The sequence below is a fragment of the Ambystoma mexicanum genome, chromosome 5p (assembly GCF_040938575.1).
Source record: "Ambystoma mexicanum isolate Mex_15411 chromosome 5p, UKY_AmexF1_1, whole genome shotgun sequence".
NCBI lineage: Eukaryota > Metazoa > Chordata > Amphibia > Caudata > Ambystomatidae > Ambystoma > Ambystoma mexicanum.
The window spans coordinates 929,771,160-929,792,332 of record NC_090930.1 but is presented as its reverse complement, the minus strand read 5'-3'; the positions used below and the strand labels follow the sequence as shown (position 1 = coordinate 929,792,332).

The 21,173-nt window shown below is 56.9% G+C and overlaps 1 protein-coding gene across 3 annotated transcripts in view; it reads left to right on the top strand.

The window, feature by feature from the left end:
• The first annotated feature begins 446 nt into the window (after positions 1–446).
• The window catches only part of FYCO1 (FYVE and coiled-coil domain autophagy adaptor 1), a 1,135,599-nt gene continuing 1,114,872 nt past the window's right edge, over positions 447–21,173 (top strand). For all 3 annotated transcript variants that reach the window (XM_069613367.1, XM_069613366.1, XM_069613365.1), the window contains exon 1: positions 447–524. The gene's annotated coding sequence lies outside the window, so the exon portion shown is untranslated. The remainder of the gene's footprint in view (positions 525–21,173) is intronic.

Below are 21,173 nucleotides of genomic sequence, written 5' to 3'. Positions count from 1 at the left end.
CATCATTTTCCCTCAGCGGCAGGATTCTATTTGCTTGCGTGTGTTATTTATTTTATTTATTTATTTTGATATTTATAAAGCACACCAAACCCGGAGGCATCTGGGCGTTGAAGCACCAACAAACTATAGAAGCAATCAATCTAGTTTCTCTTTGAACATATTGCCCTATTAGCAGGGAAAGGGGGTGTTAGAAAATGCAGCACTTTCATGAGTCCAGTAAGAAAGAACTATAGCATTTAATGTATGCACCGTCAGTTTAAACACGTTAGCCTGCATACAACATTGCAGCGAATTTTCCTTTCACAGCCCTCGTTCCTACTCGCTAGTATTGCTCTTACTGGGAGCTGTCAAGAAGATTAAACCTTTCCACTCACTGGTTAAAGAGTGCGTGAGCTAGAGGCGATGGGAAGGGTGGGGTCGGGTGGATTGTGCATGTGCTCTGGGAGTTGTAGTCGGGCAGAGTCATGGGACATGTAGGCAAACATCGTCAATACTTAATCCGGGTAATGGCTGCCTATCCCGAGGTAATGTACCGTATCCCGCTTTTTTATCCTATAAGTTAAATGCCGCGGCGCTGTGTGAAATCGGCTTTGGTTGTTGAAAGATCAGCGCAGTGTTTGGACGTCGCCGTCGGTTTTGTTTCAGTGACCATGGCGGGTTTCAGCTGTTTGTTCAACTAACTTTAGTGTCAGTTTCACGCCTGTGACTTGTTGCTGCTGCCGCCTGCAGCTTCCTCCAGTGTTTGTGTCCTGTGTAATCCTGACTCATGCTGAGAAGCAGACACAGCCGCAGCTGCAGAGCTGTGCCAGGGCTTTATGTCTGAGCTGACATTCTGGGGGAGTTGATAGTTATCTGCCCAGGTTCGATGACATCCTCTCAGGGCATTGGACATATACTTGTTCAGGGCACACATGTTTACATCGATAATGTCCAGCCAAAAGGGTTCAGGAAAGTTTACGGCAGTTGACAGTGGGATGTCATCATTTAACCGAGTGCTGTAATCTATTGCTGTGTTTACTGTGGCTTCACAGCTGTCTTCCGTGTTGGGTTTCTCTTTTGTTGTTACTGCTTAAAGCCGGTGTGCAGTTGCACCGGCCCTCCTGTCATTGCCATTCTGTGCCGGCAGGTGTCTGGCTGTGGACCGCAGCCTATCCGGGGATAACAGAGTGTTTTCATTTAATTGTTAGCACTCTCCTGGCTGGCTCAAATTGGTGGACATAATAGGGTATTTATAACGCATTTAATACCCAGAGGTTTCTAAGTGCGGACCTGTGGATGGAACCTGTGTTGCTCCTGCTTGCTTCCAAGGCTAGCACGTTGCCCCTGAGCTATCCTCCCGAGACTGTAGCCACGTGATGGGTTTCCCTTACAACAGCACAGTTGCCGTCTGTCTGGCTATGGCTAAAAGAGCATGCTATATGGAAGGAAAGCGTACCCTTTTCTGCAAGATAAGAAAATATTCATTTTTGTGTTAACAAAAAAAAATCAACCTCTATCTGTTCAACATTTATTCTGTGACTTCACATGGCGCACATAGTGACTTCCAATGTGGTTCAGAATGCAAGACCGCGCTTTTCACATACACTTGGTCGGCACAGTGACATCTCGTATTACACAGCCATGGTAGTGGCTGTGTAGTTATGGTTAAGTGTCTATTTCCATAGGAAGAGCACTTATTGGGCGGCTTATAACTCTGCTCTCCCTGGACGAATCCTCACCAAACTTTGCAAAAAAAGTATATAGCCCACTCTGAATTTTCTTGCAAAGTTTGATGAGGTTTGGTCCAGGGGGGGCAAAGTTAAATGGGGGGGGTCCCAAAATGTATTTTTTTCCCATAGACTGAATGGGGAAAAAACTTTGCTCACGCCTACAGCCCAAACCGCTGGACGGATTTTCACCAAAAGCGTGCTTTTCCAAATTTGGTGAAAATCCATCCAGTAGTTTTTTTTAAAAATGACCAAAAATTAGGTCACAAAAAATAAGTGATATCTATGTTCGGTCCGCGGACACACTTCCCTGTTCGGTCCGCGGACAGTGTCCGGATTGGCTAATCGGCTTACGTCATGTCCGCGGACATGCGGCATGTTCGCTGATTGGATGGTGAAGAGCATGAAGTGCATCAGATTTTTGGAAACGCCCCCCATCTTGAATTTGCGGACTTCGCCGCTGTCCGCGGACATCGCAGTAAAAACATGTTAAAAAACACAACATTGCAGTTGTCAAACTTATGAAATAATCTCTGGGGAGGTGAGGGGTGATGAGGATGGGATGGGATATGGCTGCAAGAAGCAAAACACAGGTGTTTTTTGCTGCGAAAGTCCGCATTACAGGGTTGGTGAAATGCAGTTCTTGAATGGCTTATAACTTTGGAGCCACTTAATGGAATTGCATGAAATTTTCCATGTATATTCCTGACCTGATTCCGACTGGGTATGCAAAGATTGGTGTGTTTCTGTCATGAGGGGGTAAAATTAGCGGGGGGTCCCTAAATAATGTAAAGGCTTATAAATGAGGTGCCATTTGACGAATCTACACTTACAGGGTAATTCATGGAATTTCGCACAAAAGTGTCGCACGCGGCTGGCGCACAGCGTGCCCATGCGAATGTCTGCGCCAGCCGTGTGCGCTAAAATCGATTTCTGCGTACAGCGTATTCATGGATTTTCGCATCCAAAACCAGCTGTGGCGCAGCGTGACGCAGCGACCCTGCAGCAGCGCCAGTTACGCCCCCAAGAACGCCCTCGCGCAGGGAAAAGCCTTCAAAATCCCCAAATAATCGCAAAGGGCTGCGCTAACCCTGGACCAGTTCACAGGGCCTGCAAACAGCAAAGGCCAAGCGGGGAACGTGTATTTCAGTGGTTCGCGGGAAGTTCCACACGCGATTGTCCTGTGTACGTGTGCATCAGGGGTGTGTGGGAAGTAACACACGCAAAAGCAGCAGGGTATGTGTATTTCAGGGGTGCGCGGGAAGTATCACACGCAAAAGCAGCAGGGTACGTGTATCTCAGGGGTGCGCGGGAAGTATCACACGCGATTCCATCAGGGTACGTGTATTCCAGGGGTGCGCGGGAAGTATCACATGCAAAAACAGCAGGGTACGTGTATTCCAGGGGTGCACGGGAAGTATCACACGCAAAAGCAGCAGGGTACGTGTATTTCAGGGGTGCGCGGGAAGTATCACACGCGATTCCATCAGGGTACGTGTATTCTAGGGGTGCGCGGGAAGTATCACACGCAAAAGCAGAAGGGTACGTGTATTTCAGGGGTGCGCAGGAAGTATCACACGCGATTCCATCAGGGTACGTGTATTACAGGGGTGCGCGGGGAGCACCACACGTGAATTGCACGTGTGGGTCCTCTCAGGTGTTCCCTCTACACCCTCCATGGCCCCTGCAGGTGGCCCACACCACAGGGGCCTACCCTGCACATGTCCTGCAGGCACCCCATCCACCATGGCCATGCCCCCCAGCCAACCCACATGTCACCTTGCACTACTGCCCACCAACGCACGTCCCCCTGCACCCCCAGCCACCAGGGGCAGCCTCCACCAGGCCCCCACTCATGTCTCCCATCACCCCCACCCCCCAGCAGTGCAGGGGCAGCCTCCACCAGGCTCCCACTCATGTCCCCTATCACCCCCACCCCCCAGCCACCAGGGGCAGCCTCCACAAGGCCCCCACTCATGTCCCCTATCACCCCCACCCCCCAGCAGTGCAGGGGCAGCCTCCACCAGGCCCCCACTCATGTCTCCCACCACCCCCACCCCCCAGCCACCAGGGGCAGCCTCCACCAGGCCCCCACTCATGTCCCCTATCACCCCCACCCCCCAGCAGTGCAGGGGCAGCCTCCATCAGGCCCCCACTCATGTCTCCCACCACCCCCACCCCCCAGCAGTGCAGGGGCAGCCTCCACCAGGCCCCCACCCATGTCTCCCATCACCCCCACCCCCCAGCCACCAGGGGCAGCCTCCACCAGGCCCCCACTCATTTCTCCCATCACCCCTACCCCCCAGCAGTGCAGGGGCAGCCTCCACCAAGCCCCCACTCATGTCCCCTATCACCCCCACCCCCCAGCAGTGCAGGGGCAGCCTCCACCAGGCCCCCACTCATGTCTCCCACCACCCCCACCCCCCAGCCACCAGGGGCAGCCTCCACCAGGCCCCCACTCATGTCTCCCACCACCCCACCCCCCAGCCACCAGGGGCAGCCTCCACCAGGCCCCCACTCATGTCCCCTATCACCCCCACCCCCCAGCAGTGCAGGGGCAGCCTCCACCAGGCCCCCACTCATGTCTCCCACCACCCCCACCCCCCAGCAGTGCAGGGTCAGCCTCCACCAGGCCCCCACCCATGTCTACCACCACCCCCACCCCCCAGCCACCAGGGGCAGCCTCCACCAGGCCCCCACTAATGTCTCACATCACCCCCACCCCACAGCAGTGCAGTGGCAGCCTCCACCAGGCCCCCACCCATGTCTACCACCACCCCCACCGCCCAGCCACCAGGGGCAGCCTCCACCAGGCCCCCACTCATGTCTCCCATCACCCCCACCCCCAGCAGTGCAGGGGCAGCCTCCACCAGGCCCCCACTCATGTCTCCCACCACCCCCACCCCCAGCCACCAGGGGCAGCCTCCAGCAGGCCCCCACTCATGTCCCCTATAACCCCCACCCCCCAGCAGTGCAGGGGCAGCCTCCACCAGGCCCCCACTCATGTCCCACCACCCCCACCCCCCAGCAGTGCAGGGGCAGCCTCCACCAGGCCCCCACTCATGTCCCCTATCACCCCCACCCCCCAGCAGTACAGGGGCAGCCTCCACCAGGCCCCCACTCATGTCTACCACCACCCCCACCCCCCAGCAGTGAAGGGCAGCCTCCACCAGGCCCCCACTCATGTCTCCCACCACCCCCACCCCCCAGCAGTGCAGGGGCAGCCTCCACCAGGCCCCCACTCATGTCCCCTATCACCCCCACCCCCCAGCCACCAGGGGCAGCCTCCACCAGGCCCCCACTCATGCCCCCTATCACCCCCACCCCCCAGCAGTGCAGGGGCAGCATCCACCAGGCCCCCACTCATGTCTCCCACCACCCCCACCCCCCAGCTACCAGGGGCAGCCTCCACCGGGCCCCCACTCATGTCCCCTATCACCCCCACCCCCCAGCAGTGCAGGGACAGCCTCCACCAGGCCCCCACTCATGTCTCCCACCACCCCCACCCCCCAGCAGTGCAGGGGCAGCCTCCACCAGGCCCCCGCTCATGTCCCCTATCACCCCCACCCCCCAGCCACCAGGGGCAGCCTCCACCAGGCCCCCACTCATGTCTCCCATCACCCCACCCCCCAGCAGTGCAGGGGCAGCCTCCACCAGGCCCCCACTCATGCCTCGCACCACCCCCACCCCCCAGCCACCAGGGGCAGCCTCAACCAGGCCCCCACTCATGTCCCCTATCGCCCCCACCCCCCAGCAGTGCAGGGGCAGCCTCCACCAGGCCCCCACTCATGTCTCCCACCACCCCCACCCCCCAGCCACCAGGGGCAGCCTCCACCAGGCCCCCCTCATGTCCCCTATCACCCCCACCCCCCAGCAGTGCAGGGGCAGCCTCCACCACGCCCCCACTCATGTCTCCCACCACCCCCACCCCCACCCACCAGGGGCAGCCTCCACCAGGCCCCCACTCATGTCTCCCACCACCCCCACCCACCAGGGGCAGCCTCCACCAGGCCCCCACTCATGTCCCCCATCACCCCCACTCCCCAGCAGTGCAGGGGCAGCCTCCACCAGGCCCCCACTCATGCCTCCCACCACCCCCACCCCCAGCCACCAGGGGCAGCCTCCACCAGGCCCCCACTCATGTCCCCTATCACCCCCACCCCCCAGCAGTGCAGGGGCAGCCTCCACCAGGCCCCCACTCATGTCTCCCACCACCCCCACCCCCCAGCCACCAGGGGCAGCCTCCACCAGGCCCCCACTCATGTCCCCTATCACCCCCACCCCCAGCAGTGCAGGGACAGCCTCCACCAGGCCCCCACTCATGTCTCCCACCACCCCCACCCCCCAGCAGTGCAGGGGCAGCCTCCACCTGGCCCCCACTCATGTCCCCTATCAACCCCACCCACCAGCAACCAGGGGCAGCCTCCACCAGGCCCCCACTCATGTCTCCCATCACCCCACCCCCCAGCAGTGCAGGGGCAGCCTCCACCAGGCCCCCACTCATGTCTCCCATCACCCCCACCTCCCAGCAGTGCAGGGGCAGCCTCCACCAGGCCACCACAATCTAGATCCCTGGCCCTTATGGTCAGCCTCCAAATGCCAAACACCCACCCGAGTATTGCATCCACCCACTTAGAAATGGCAAAAACATGATAGACCCCAATTGCAAGTTTGCAAATGAACACATGTCCCTCACATACACCCAATGGGTGTCACTGAATGTCAAAACCCATATCATGATATGCATGAAACCAATGAGATGATACTAGACATTGAAGTTTGAAGAAAAAATATGTATTAAACGCAACATAAATTGAATCAAAAATAAAGAAACAATAATTGAAATTTTTTAAAAATAAACCAGCAGGTACGTGAAATAATGCAAAACCACAAATCATAATGCAAACGAAAGGTGTCCAAAGTCACAGTCCACAAAAGTTAATCCAATGGAAAATTAAAATCGAAAACCATTGCTCCATGGGGAAATCATAAAAAAAATGAAAATCCAAAAGTCAACTATATACAGATAAACAATCCAGGGTCCATGATCCCAACCGAAGAAATGAAACCTATCTAATAACACTACCTAAAAAAATAAACTATATACAAAAATGTGGGCCATTGTCCAAAAGGTCCAAAAAAAATGCTAAACCAAAGGAAACCTAACACTAACTACAGAACTATTTACAAGGGCAGCGGGCTAGTCCGACGGCTCACTTCGGGATGTTCCGGGCCAGGGCATCATCGAACTCCTGCTCAATGTCCCGGAGGCGCTCCTCCTCCATGGCCCTGAGGGTCCGCAGGGCCGTCCACATGTTCCCCCCAAACTCCCTGCGGATTGCCTCGAGGCACTCGGCACGCTTCAGGGCCCTCCGCATGGAGTTCTCCGCCCTGACCATCGTGAGCCGTGCCTCTTTCGCCCGCTGCCGCTTCGCATCTATGGCGTGGCCCAACCACTGCCACACGGAAGACACTTCCCGTCCTGGGTCCTCCTGCCCTCCGGCCGATGCCTGCCCCTCCGATGTCGAAGGCCCCGAGCCATCATGGCTCCCACCACGTTGCTGCTGCTGCTGCGCCTCTGCCCGTGCACTGCCTCCTGCTGCCTGCACATCCTCCGCTGGCTGGGGTGCAGTCGTTGATGTGTCCACCCCTGCTGGACGTCCGACTCCCGACTGTGGCAGGGATGCCTCCTCCACCAGCCTGGCCACACCGTCTGAGGCAGCTCCACAGGGCACCCACGTGACTGATGGGTGGGAAGATTGCACGGAGGACGACTGGCGCATAGGGGGTTCAGTTAAGGAGGGGGTCTGAGCAAGCCCCATCAAACGGAGGAATCCTGCCTGGGTGACCTGTCCCAGTAGGCCGACGCGGTCAACGAGCCATTCGAGATGACATGCAGTCTCCTCATGAAAAGAATGCAGGTCACCTCGCATGGCCCATTGACGCAACGCCACACCAGTCAGGACAGGCTCAACCCGGACCCAGATAGCCACGTCCGCAGGCAGAGGAAGGCCAGTTGTCGTGAGCTCATCCCCTGCCTGAAAACGGGTCTGGACGTAGGCATCCCTGCTGGTGCAAGATGATGCAGTGACAGGATCAGGGACAGGATTGCACACAGGCACCTCCGCGGTGACCTGTGCTGCCTCCTGTCCCTGGTCCTGCACTGCACCACTAGCACCAGTCGAATCCCCACCTCCAGACCCCGTCTCTGTTGCTTGCACGGCCTCCTCCTCAACCAAACCCCCCACCAACCTGGATGACTCCGTGCCATCTTCCTCCGTTGGGCCCTGTGGGGTCCCAGCTGCCCCTTCTGCTGCCGAGGAGTCCAACTCCAACCTCTGCCTCTTGGACCTCGCCCCGGCAGCTGCGGCCTGGGACGTGGCACCGGACTCCTCACTCCCCGACGAGATCACAACCTGGGAGGGGAGCCGGGCCTTGCGTCTCCGGCTGGCAGTGCGATCCCCGCCGCTGTGCACCACAGCACCTTCTCCGCCCTCTTCATCAGTTGACGCTGCAGACAGGGAGAAATGAAACACAGGCATCAGGGCACTGTACAATGGACACATACACACATGATAGTTGCACATGAGTGGCATTGGCAAACCTCAGACATGGCATCACAATCGGCAACACACATGTCATTTCAACTTGCACACATGAGCCATACCACAGCCACATCGCAACTGCCAGCACCATCCATACACATACAACAGCATGAGCAGGCAAAGGTGAGCCAGACATCACATGCAACACAGGGAGTGCACTACACATGCACGCACACCACCACACTTGCATGCATGTGTACACCTCAACCAACTGTCGCAGTGTTCTGATGGGCATCCATGTCACATCTGCCAATCAGGCTTCCACATCCCGCTGTCACATGCATCCATGTTGCATCACTGTTGCACCCTTGTCAAATACACACACATGCACATGTACACAGTGCTGATACATGCTGCAGAAAACAACATACATGCGTGACATCACGACCATGCCCACTTACATACACATTCATCCAAACATGTGTGCCCACGCAACTGCATTTGGCATGCAAGCCAACACACACAAGCACCATCCATGTCTCACACATGACATCCCTCGCATGTGTTAGCCACACGGCCCTGTACACCCCCACCCATACTCGGCCCCATACAAACATATGTGCAACCGGCACACTACTGGCACATCACCACACGCACAGCTTACAATCATGATGCATGTACACTTACCGCTCGACTCCAGACGGGTCTGGCTCTCAAGGACCTGGACGTGGAGCGCTGGGGATATGCGTTCCAGGACCCTCATCTGATCTTCCGACAAGTGGCCCCGCCGCCCCTTAGCATCCGCTGCCTTCAAGAGGCGCCGGGCCTTGTTCAGGGTCCTGGACCTGAAGTCCTCCCAGCACTTCTTGACATGTTGGAAGTCGCGGACTGCCACCCCCTCCGCGTTGATGGCAGTCACGATGTCCGTCCAGATCCGAGTCCGTCCTTCCTTGTCGGCACGCACACTTCCGTAGAGGGCATCATACTGCCCAGGACTTGCTCCACCAGGACACCAACTTCCCTGGCACTGAAGCAGGCCCCCACTCATGTCTCCCACCACCCCCACCCCCCAGCAGTGCAGGGTCAGCCTCCACCAGGCCCCCACCCATGTCTACCACCACCCCCACCCCCCAGCCACCAGGGGCAGCCTCCACCAGGCCCCCACTAATGTCTCACATCACCCCCACCCCACAGCAGTGCAGGGGCAGCCTCCACCAGGCCCCCACCCATGTCTACCACCACCCCCACCGCCCAGCCACCAGGGGCAGCCTCCACCAGGCCCCCACTCATGTCTCCCATCACCCCCACCCCCAGCAGTGCAGGGGCAGCCTCCACCAGGCCCCCACTCATGTCTCCCACCACCCCCACCCCCAGCCACCAGGGGCAGCCTCCAGCAGGCCCCCACTCATGTCCCCTATCACCCCCACCCCCCAGCAGTGCAGGGGCAGCATCCACCAGGCCCCCACTCATGTCTCCCACCACCCCCACCCCCCAGCCACCAGGGGCAGCCTCCACCGGGCCCCCACTCATGTCCCCTATCACCCCCACCCCCCAGCAGTGCAGGGACAGCCTCCACCAGGCCCCCACTCATGTCTCCCATCACCCCCACCCCCCAGCAGTGCAGGGGCAGCCTCCACCAGGCCCCCGCTCATGTCCCCTATCACCCCCACCCCCCAGCCACCAGGGGCAGCCTCCACCAGGCCCCCACTCATGTCTCCCATCACCCCACCCCCCAGCAGTGCAGGGGCAGCCTCCACCAGGCCCCCACTCATGCCTCGCACCACCCCCACCCCCCAGCCACCAGGGGCAGCCTCAACCAGGCCCCCACTCATGTCCCCTATCACCCCCAGCCCCCAGCAGTGCAGGGGCAGCCTCCACCAGGCCCCCACTCATGTCTCCCACCACCCCCACCCCCCAGCCACCAGGGGCAGCCTCCACCAGGCCCCCCTCATGTCCCCTATCACCCCCACCCCCCAGCAGTGCAGGGGCAGCCTCCACCACGCCCCCACTCATGTCTCCCACTCATGTCTCCCACCACCCCCACCCACCAGGGGCAGCCTCCACCAGGCCCCCACTCATGTCTCCCACCACCCCCACCCATCAGGGGCAGCCTCCACCAGGCCCCCACTCATGTCCCCCATCACCCCCACTCCCCAGCAGTGCAGGGGCAGCCTCCACCAGGCCCCCACTCATGCCTCCCACCACCCCCACCCCCAGCCACCAGGGGCAGCCTCCACCAGGCCCCCACTCATGTCCCCTATCACCCCCACCCCCCAGCAGTGCAGGGGCAGCCTCCACCAGGCCCCCACTCATGTCTCCCACCACCCCCACCCCCCAGCCACCAGAGGCAGCCTCCACCAGGCCCCCACTCATGTCCCCTATCACCCCCACCCCCAGCAGTGCAGGGACAGCCTCCACCAGGCCCCCACTCATGTCTCCCACCACCCCCACCCCCCAGCAGTGCAGGGGCAGCCTCCACCTGGCCCCCACTCATGTCCCCTATCAACCCCACCCACCAGCAACCAGGGCAGCCTCCACCAGGCCCCCACTCATGTCTCCCATCACCCCACCCCCCAGCAGTGCAGGGGCAGCCTCCACCAGGCCCCCACTCATGTCTCCCATCACCCCCACCTCCCAGCAGTGCAGGGGCAGCCTCCACCAGGCCACCACAATCTAGATCCCTGGCCCTTATGGTCAGCCTCCAAATGCCAAACACCCACCCGAGTATTGCATCCACCCACTTAGAAATGGCAAAAACATGATAGACCCCAATTGCAAGTTTGCAAATGAACACATGTCCCTCACATACACCCAATGGGTGTCACTGAATGTCAAAACCCATATCATGATATGCATGAAACCAATGAGATGATACTAGACATTGAAGTTTGAAGAAAAAATATGTATTAAACGCAACATAAATTGAATCAAAAATAAAGAAACAATAATTGAAATTTTTTAAAAATAAACCAGCAGGTACGTGAAATAATGCAAAACCACAAATCATAATGCAAACGAAAGGTGTCCAAAGTCACAGTCCACAAAAGTTAATCCAATGGAAAATTAAAATCGAAAACCATTGCTCCATGGGGAAATCATAAAAAAAATGAAAATCCAAAAGTCAACTATATACAGATAAACAATCCAGGGTCCATGATCCCAACCGAAGAAATGAAACCTATCTAATAACACTACCTAAAAAAATAAACTATATACAAAAATGTGGGCCATTGTCCAAAAGGTCCAAAAAAAATGCTAAACCAAAGGAAACCTAACACTAACTACAGAACTATTTACAAGGGCAGCGGGCTAGTCCGACGGCTCACTTCGGGATGTTCCGGGCCAGGGCATCATCGAACTCCTGCTCAATGTCCCGGAGGCGCTCCTCCTCCATGGCCCTGAGGGTCCGCAGGGCCGTCCACATGTTCCCCCCCAAACTCCCTGCGGATTGCCTCGAGGCACTCGGCACGCCTCAGGGCCCTCTGCATGGAGTTCTCCGCCCTGACCATCGTGAGCCGTGCCTCTTTCGCCCGCTGCCGCTCCGCATCTATGGCGTGGCCCAACCACTGCCACACGGAAGACACTTCCGGTCCTGGGTCCTCCTGCCCTCCGGCCGATGCCTGCCCCTCCGATGTCGAAGGCCACGAGCCATCATGGCTCCCACCACGTTGCTGCTGCTGCTGCGCCTCTGCCCGTGCACTGCCTCCTGCTGCCTGCACATCCTCCGCTGGCTGGGGTGCAGTCGTTGATGTGTCCACCCCTGCTGGACGTCCGACTCCCGACTGTGGCAGGGATGCCTCCTCCACCAGCCTGGCCGCACCTTCTGAGGCAGCTCCACAGTGCACCCAGGTGACTGATGGGTGGGAAGATGGCACGGAGAACGACTGGCGCATAGGGGGTTCAGTTGAGGAGGGGGTCTGAGCAAGCCCCATCAAACGGAGGAATCCTGCCTGGGTGACCTGTCCCAGTAGGCCGACGCGGTCAACGAGCCATTCGAGATGACGTGCAGTCTCCTCATGAAAAGAATGCAGGTCACCTCGCATGGCCCGTTGACGCAACGCCACACCAGTCAGGACAGGCTCAACCCGGACCCAGATAGCCACGTCCGCAGGCAGAGGAAGGCCAGTTGTCGTGAGCTCATCCCCTGCCTGAAAACGGGTCTGGACGTAGGCATCCCTGCTGGTGCAAGATGATGCAGTGACAGGATCAGGGACAGGATTGCACACAGGCACCTCCGCAGTGACCTGTGCTGCCTCCTGTCCCTGGTCCTGCACTGCACCACTAGCACCAGTCGAATCCCCACCTCCAGACCCCGTCTCTGTTGCTTGCACGGCCTCCTCCTCAACCAAACCCCCCACCAACCTGGATGACTCCGTGCCATCTTCCCCCGTTGGGCCCTGTGGGGTCCCAGCTGCCCCTTCTGCTGCCGAGGAGTCCAACTCCAACCTCTGCCTCTTGGACCTCCCCCCGGCAGCTGCAGCCTGGGACGCGGCACCGGACTCCTCACTCCCCGACGAGATCACAACCTGGGAGGGGAGCCGGGCCTTGCGTCTCCGGCTGGCAGTGCGATCCCCGCCGCTGTGCACCACAGCACCTTCTCCGCCCTCTTCATCAGTTGACGCTGCAGACAGGGAGAAATGAAACACAGGCATCAGGGCACTGTACAATGGACACATACACACATGACAGTTGCACATGAGTGGCATTGGCAAACCTCAGACATGGCATCACAATCGGCAACACACATGTCATTTCAACTTGCACACATGAGCCATACCACAGCCACATCGCAACTGCCAGCACCATCCATACACATACAACAGCATGAGCAGGCAAAGGTGAGCCAGACATCACATGCAACACAGGGAGTGCACTACACATGCACGCACACCACCACACTTGCATGCATGTGTACACCTCAACCAGCTGTCGCAGTGTTCTGATGGGCATCCATGTCACATCTGCCAATCAGGCTTCCACATCCCGCTGTCACATGCATCCATGTTGCATCACTGTTGCACCCTTGTCAAATACACACACATGCACATGTACACAGTGCTGATACATGCTGCAGAAAACAACATACATGCGTGACATCACGACCATGCCCACTTACATACACATTCATCCAAACATGTGTGCCCACGCAACTGCATTTGGCATGCAAGCCAACACACACAAGCACCATCCATGTCTCACACATGACATCCCTTGCATGTGTTAGCCACACGGCCCTGTACACCCCCACCCATACTCGGCCCCATACAAACATATGTGCAACCGGCACACTACTGGCACATCACCACACGCACAGCTTACAATCATGATGCATGTACACTTACCGCTCGACTCCAGACTGGTCTGGCTCTCAAGGACCTGAACGTGGAGCGCTGGGGATATGCGTTCCAGGACCCTCATCTGATCTTCCGACAAGTGGCCCCGCCGCCCCTTAGCATCCGCTGCCTTCAAGAGGCGCCGGGCCTTGTTCAGGGTCCTGGACCTGAAGTCCTCCCAGCACTTCTTGACATGTTGGAAGTCGCGGACTGCCACCCCCTTCGCGTTGATGGCAGTCACGATGTCCGTCCAGATCCGAGTCCGTCCTTCCTTGTCGGCACGCACACTTCCGTAGAGGGCATCATACTGCCCCAGGACTTGCTCCACCAGGACACCAACTTCCCTGGCACTGAAGCTGGTGCCCCTCTGCCTCTCTGGCCGGGGGTTGTCAGTGGTGACAGATGTTGCAGTGCCCGACATGACAACCCCAGAGGCAGGAGTGGGTGGGCAACTGGGTCCTGGGGCTGGGCTGTGGAGCGATGGAATCCCAGTCGGGAGTCTTCAGTTCCAGCAGGGGTGGTCACAGCAACAGCACCCCTGGCTGATGTGCAGGCAGCAAATGGCAGGGCACGTGGGCAGCAGGCAGTCAGGCAGCAGCAGATGGCAGGTGGGAGCGTGCTCGGGACTCTGGGGGGCAGTAATTCGGCCTTGTGGGCAGGAGTGTGGTCTTCCGTGTGCTTACGCGTGGCCAGCTTGATACGGAGTGATTTTGCACGTGAAAATCCTGCACGTCTGCGTGTAAATCGAGGAAAGGCCCTTAGCGCGTATGCACGTCAGCACGCATATGCGATTTCATTGGACCAATGGCCCGTAGCACCAATCGCGTGTGAAACTTCCTGCGCACCACAGAAATACACGTACCCAGGCAAATCGCGTGTACGCTCACTTCCCTCTGATTACACGCGATGACACTCGTGTGCTCGCATATGCGATTTCATTGGCCCAAAGCCCACCATGCGCAGCTGTGACGTCACGCGCATGGCCGTAGAGAATGGCGCGTGTAAAAAAAAAGAGATACACGTCCGAGTGTCAAAGCGCGTAATTGGTGAAAATGGCCTCATCGCGTATGCGCTTCTGTGACGTGTGTATAAAAGGTACGTGTAGAACGCCATTTCCTTGTACGTGCTTTTCGTGGGAAGCGAGTGGGTGAAATCTGTACTTCTTGTCGGTTCACATGCGATTTACTTCACGGCGTTTCCAGTTCGTACTCCCTGTTACCTCTGACAGCTTTTTCTCTTTTCCTCTTTTTCCTGGGCCTGTTTCCTCAAACAGCGTTCCCTTCTACTGTTGTCCTGTCTCCTCAGACAGTGTACAATTCTTCTTTTGGTGGGGATGTTGCCAACGCGCACATGCGCATAATTTTCACGCTTTTGTTCCTGGCAGACGGTGAGTCACGCACGTATTTAACATCTGTGCTTGCCCCGTGTGTCGCGTACCCCTTCAGAGGTCATTCTAGGCTGCGTGTGACATGCATGCGTTCATTCTTGTGTCTCTGGGTGCCACAGCGTAGTGCAGGTTCATTTTTCCACGCACGTGGTCTAGGAGGGGTTGCGTGCACCTTACTTCCCCTTTTTGGGGTGCCTGTGCGTTGCATGACCTGTCATCTTTCCCCAGGGGTGACATACAGCCTTGCTAGAGCACTAGGGTACGATTACCATCTGGTACCCAACCCCTTTGACCCCCAATTGCCCAGGACAATAGTTCACATCGACTCCCATATGCACAATAACATCAGTGCCATGGCTGGGAGGTGAACAAGCCGTAAGGGTGGCAAAGGTGGCCGAGCCCCAAGTGGTGGCCGTAGTGGATCTGGTAGGGGACGTGGCCGTGACTTGCAGGGTGCCCCTAGCCCCCCATGTGTGGAGGAGCAGTCAGGGACACCCATGCCCCGCCCCGGTTGAGGTTAACGTGGCTGACACCATCCATGCTCAGCCCTTGTTGGACCAGCCCACTGTGGAACCAGACCTGGCACAGGGTGACTCCATGGCTGACTTCCAGGTCAGCAGGTCTAGGCCACGTGCGCCGGTGAACGTTGGTGTCATCAGGCCACGTGGATCAGGGGCAGCTAGTCATCTGCTGTCCCGCGTAGGCAGGCTGGGAGGCTGCAGGGGCAGCTGCGGCTCCATCCACCCCACCTCTCACACACCCAGCCAGGACAGTGTCGGTCCAAGTCCATCATGCTGACATTCCCCCTGACACCATCACACTTGAGCTAATGCCTGCACCAACTCCCATGCTGAGTGTGCAATCCCATACTCCTAGTACAGAGTCCACCGGGGCTCCTGCCCCTAGTGTCCAGAGTGGCGTAGGACACACAGGATACCCACCACCTTCCAAGCGGAAGAGGAAGAGTGCTCGTCCAGTAGAGGCTGATGCCCCAGACACGGCTACACAGTCCGGCCCGTCAAGGAAGCCCAGTTTCAATGAGGCCGAACTGAATGCATTTGTAGAGTATGTGTCCGCACATGACCGCGAAATGGTGATTGTTGCAGGATCCAAGACCACACCTGCACAACGTCAGGCACACTGGCAGACCATTGCGGACATCATAAGTGCCCTTGGAATCGTGAGGCGCACAGCTACTAAATGCTACAAGCGCTGGAATGACCTGAAGCGCAGGGCAAAGAATAAGCTGGCCTCAAGTCATGCCGCAACTCTAGTGACTGGAAGTGGGTCTCCAGCAGACGACATAGAACTCACTCCACATGAGCAGGTTGCTGGGACCTACGTCACGGAGGAACAGATCCAAGGCGTGGGAGAACTGGCAGATTACGAGGCATTGTCCGGTGAGTGCACATGCATGTGTGTGTCATCCATGTGCATGGTGAGGGTGTGTGTGCCTGAGTGGTTTGGGTCACCCATGTGCCTCTTCCTATACATTCTGCGCATCAGCATTTGGGTATAGCAGCATCCCTTCTGCCAACATTAGACATCCAGCCCAACACCACGCCAGTTGCCCTTGGAGTGTCATCTTGCCACAACATTGTTGCTTATTTACCTCTGTTTATTCAGGCAGATTGTTTGCATACCACCACTTTTACTTTGGATTTCTCAGTCCTATTGTCACATGTCTTACATGGCTATGGTACAGTGGACTGGCTTAGTTTCCTGGACATGATTTGTTTAGGCATGTCCCTGTGCTATAGGACCATTTTGGACTGGCAGCTGCAGGTTAAACATTTGAACCATTTCAATGAAGAAATCAATTACATTAGCAAACTGGACTGAATGAACAATTGGTGTCCTCCTCTCCCTCTTCACTTCATGGCTAGGGTACATGCCATCTGTGTGATGGCATGTGTATTTGACCTGCCAATCACTGGCCAATGTGTGATGTCACTGCTAGGCAGCATGCAGCAAATGTGTTCATCTTCCATCTTGGTGTCATCAATGTGTGCCATCTGCCTCCCCTTCACACGCAGTGACGGTGCATGCATGGGAGGGTGTTAGTCATGTGGGACATGTGTCAATCAAGTACTGTTTCTGTAGCCTCTCAGCCCTAATTGTGTGCCATAGTGCTAATGCCTGTTTCCATTTGTTTTCTTTTATGTCTTTTCAGGGGATGACGCACTTGATACTGCTGGGGTTGTGGAGATGGTGCAGACCCAGGAGGGGTCTGAGGGCCGACCGACCACCAGTGAGGGACGTGGTGTGGTGGTGGGTGAGAACCCACAACTGCTGCAGGTCCTGCTCTCAAGGGGTGTCTCTGGCTGCACCTCCCCCGAGCTGTATTCAGGTGTCGATTCGGATGATGAGACCTATGTGCCGTCGCAGGTGAGTGTTCCTGAGAGATTCTGTTCTGTCCGACCCACCTGCACCAGGGTTAGAACCCTCAATGGGGATGTCAGTGTTGGCAGGTACGCCTTTGGTGGTTACGGATGCAGGGTCACACTCCGCGACATCTGATCCTGTTCCTGGGCCAGCAGATCAGAGGGTGAATGTAGTCCTGCAGCCTCGGGCAGTGGCGGCACAGCAAGGCGCAGTTCGCCTTGCCCCAGACAGGTGTGGTGCCCGCCGACGTGGTGGCCATCAGCCACCTGGCAATACCGCATGGGAGCAATCCATATACGGTATGGCAACCCAACAGGCAGCATCATCAGAGATGATGGCTCAGGCCATGGATAGGGTGGCCACTTCCATTGTCCCCCCCGAAAGGCTGATGGAGCGACTACAGCAGGCAACCGACTCCATCTGCCAGTCACACAGGGAGGACATGTTGGCGTCCGACAGGGACAGGCGGGCGGCACTGGCGACTCTGCAGGAAGCCATTTCCATAGAGTCCCAGGGCCACAGGGAAGCCTTGAGGGTGGAACTCCTTCACCTCAGGACGACTCTTGTTGAGCTTGAGGCTTCAACAAACAGAAGGACAGATCAGCAGCTGGAGCGTCTCACACGTACGCTCTCAGCTGAGATGCAGGCAACTAGGGCGGAGGTCCGGGCATCCCGAGAGTTGTTGCATGGGGACCTCCGCACACTTATCCTCCAGAAGAGACCTACCACACCCGCATGCTTGCAGCCATGGAGGAACAGACTAGGGCTTTGCGTGGGCTGCCTCCCATAGTGCCACCACCTCCTGATGCAGCTGCAGAGGGTGAGGAGAGCGACAGCAGTGATGCTCCCACAATAGGGTAGCCGTGTAGGCCATGAGCCCATGGAGGTGTTTTTTTTTCCGCAAGATCCACACAGGTGGGTTTTGGTGTGCACCCTGTCCTCGGACCTCCTGGGTGGCCTCCCCCACCCCCCACCCGGGCCCATTAATGGCCATTATTGATTTTTTTGTTTTTTATTTTTTAAAAATTTTATTTTGGGACAGTGTGTTGCCTTGTGTGGTTCCCGTGGGCATACGCTGCATTGTGGCTGGGCACATGCAGGCTTGTCATGAATTTGGTTCAGATGCTTGGGATTTTGTGACACACACCCCTCCTGCTTCCCGTTTCCATGGGCTTGCAAAGGGTGTGCCCAAGTGACATTGACGTACATGGTGACATTGGACTCCCATGAGCTGTGTGGGCAGTCTGTAGTCAATACTGTGTATACATTCATAGTGCATATTGTTGTTGTATTGTATACTGCATGGTGTATTGATATGTGCCTCTGCATCCATCTCATCCTCCTAATTTGCAGGTCCATTCCTCATGTCTTCACAATGCGGTCCACCTTGGAACTGGAGTCCATGTTGTAAGCAGTGCACCTACACTCTTGCGTGGCGCTAACACTGTATACTTGGAAGTGTTCGGAGGGCTGGCATCTTCAGTTAGTGAGGCTAGCAAATTTTTAAGTCTGTAATGTCATGTTTAAGGTAGGTTGGAGGTTGTGTAGGTGATTGGTATTCTTGGTAAGTATTTGGTAATGTGTGTTGTAGATCCTGCATTACTGTGAGCATTTCATGTGTGGACATGTTTCCATTAGGGTAGCTGGTGACACTTGGGGCATGTTGTGGGGATTAATTTGTTTCCTCTCACATTGCATGACATGCCATGGTGTGTTGTGTGGCCGTGCCGGGGAGGGGTTGGGTGACATGGCACTGTTTTCATGTAGTATTTTGCGAGTGGGTATTCATTTCTGCAGCATGGAAGTGTCTTTTGATGACACTGCATTGGTGGTGTTTGTGTAGGTAGGGATGCACACATTGTGACACTTCCACATGAACAATCTCAGGCTGCTATGGTTCTGACAGTTGACTGTCCCTTTGTTCGTCTTAATTGTCAGGTCGAGTCATCATTGCTTATCAGATGGTATGTGCCAGGGCTGTGTGCACTCCACTGGGGTGTGATTTCTATGTGAAGTAATTAGCCACCAGCTGCGTACGGGCTGCTTCACCCCGTGCCCTCTCCCCTCCCATGCGCAGCAGGCGTGCATGTGGTTGGGGATGTGGGGGCACCACCATGTCCACAGCCAGGCCCCAGCGTGTTGCAACATTGTGCAGGAAACATGCTGCCACTATGATCCTGCACACTACTGGGGGCGCATATAACAGCTGCCCGCCAGAACGGTCAAGGGAGCGAAAGCGTGACTTGAGCACTCCGAATGTGCGCTCCACTATGCCCCGGGTTGCAATATGGGCTGTGTTGTATCTTACCTCTGGAGGCGTGATGGGGTTCCGAATTGGCGTCATCATGTGGGTGCTCAGAGAGTAGGCACTGTCCCCTGGTGAGGAGGTGATGGGTATCATTAGTGGGGTAGTGACATAGCTCTGCATCTGACATGCATGCATGTGCAGTGGCATTCATACTCACCAAGCAGCCATGTTTCACCATGCCGCCCAGCTTCCAGGTCCCGGGTTAGGGTAGACATTCGGTAAATGAAGCTGTCGTGGGTGGACCCTGGATAGTTGGCATATACTGAGGTGATGATTCCCTTGGCATTACATACTACCTGCACGTTGATGGAATGCCAGTGCTTGCGGTTCCTATAGATGTGCTCAGATGCCCTGGGGGGACGTAGTGCCACATGGGTGCAGTCAATGGCACCTAGCACTTTTGGGAATTGTGCCACACCGTAGAAATCGAGGGTGGCAGCCTGCATTTCTGCAGGTGTCCTGGGCAGGTATATGTGCCTACGGACTGATGGGCGTGCAGTGATGATGTTCAAGACCTGGTGTAGGCAGCGTGACTGCGTGGCCTGTAACACCCCACCCACTATGGCACTTGTCCGCTGAAATGATCCTGTGGCCAAGAAGTGCAGTACATTGAGGACCTTCTCCAGGGGGCTGAGTGCTTGGGAGGGGGAGCACAGGGTGGGTGATGTGAGGTCATCCTCCCACTCACTGACCAGGTCCAGTATTATGTGTGGTGGAAACCTGTACCTCCCATACACCTGGTCATCAGGCATCCCAAAAAGGCTGGTTCTGGGAGTGAAAATTCTGGCCCTCACTATCCTCCTCCTCCTCCTTTGGTAAACCCACGGCCACTGCTGCTAGAAACGGTATATTCATCCTGGCGTCTGAGCTTGTTTGTTGTTTGCGCACACTTTTATGCTGTGCGGGTCGACGTACGCCTGCTTCATGCTGGCGTACGTGTTTCAGGATTGGACCATTTATTTTTCGGCGCGTCGTAGGCGAACGTGTGAATCTTCCCGCCCACCCCAGGAATGCACGTAGCACGCTCTCCCAGGCCCAGTCGCAAGTAAATATTCCCACCCACCCCTGGAATACAGGCCCAGTCGTGTGTGGAACTTCCCGCGCACCCCAAAGTACACGTACCCAGGCCAATCGCGTGTGGAACTTCCTGCGCACCCCGAAGTACACGTACCTAGGCCAATCGCGTGTGGAACTTCCTGCGCACCCCGTAGTACACGTACCCAGGCCAATCGCGTGTGGAACTTCCCGCGCACCCCGTAGTACACGTACCCAGGCCAATCGCGTGTGGAACTTCCCGCACACCCCGAAGTACACGTACCCAGGCCAATCGTGTGTGGAACTTCCCGCGCACCCCATAGTACACAACCCAGGCCAATCGCACGGCTGGGGGGTGGGGGTGATAGGGGACATGAGTGGGGGCCTGGTGGAGGCTGCCCCTGGTGGCTGGGGGATGGGGGTGGTGGGAGACATGAGTGGGGGCCTGGTGGAGGCTGCCCCTGGTGGCGGGGG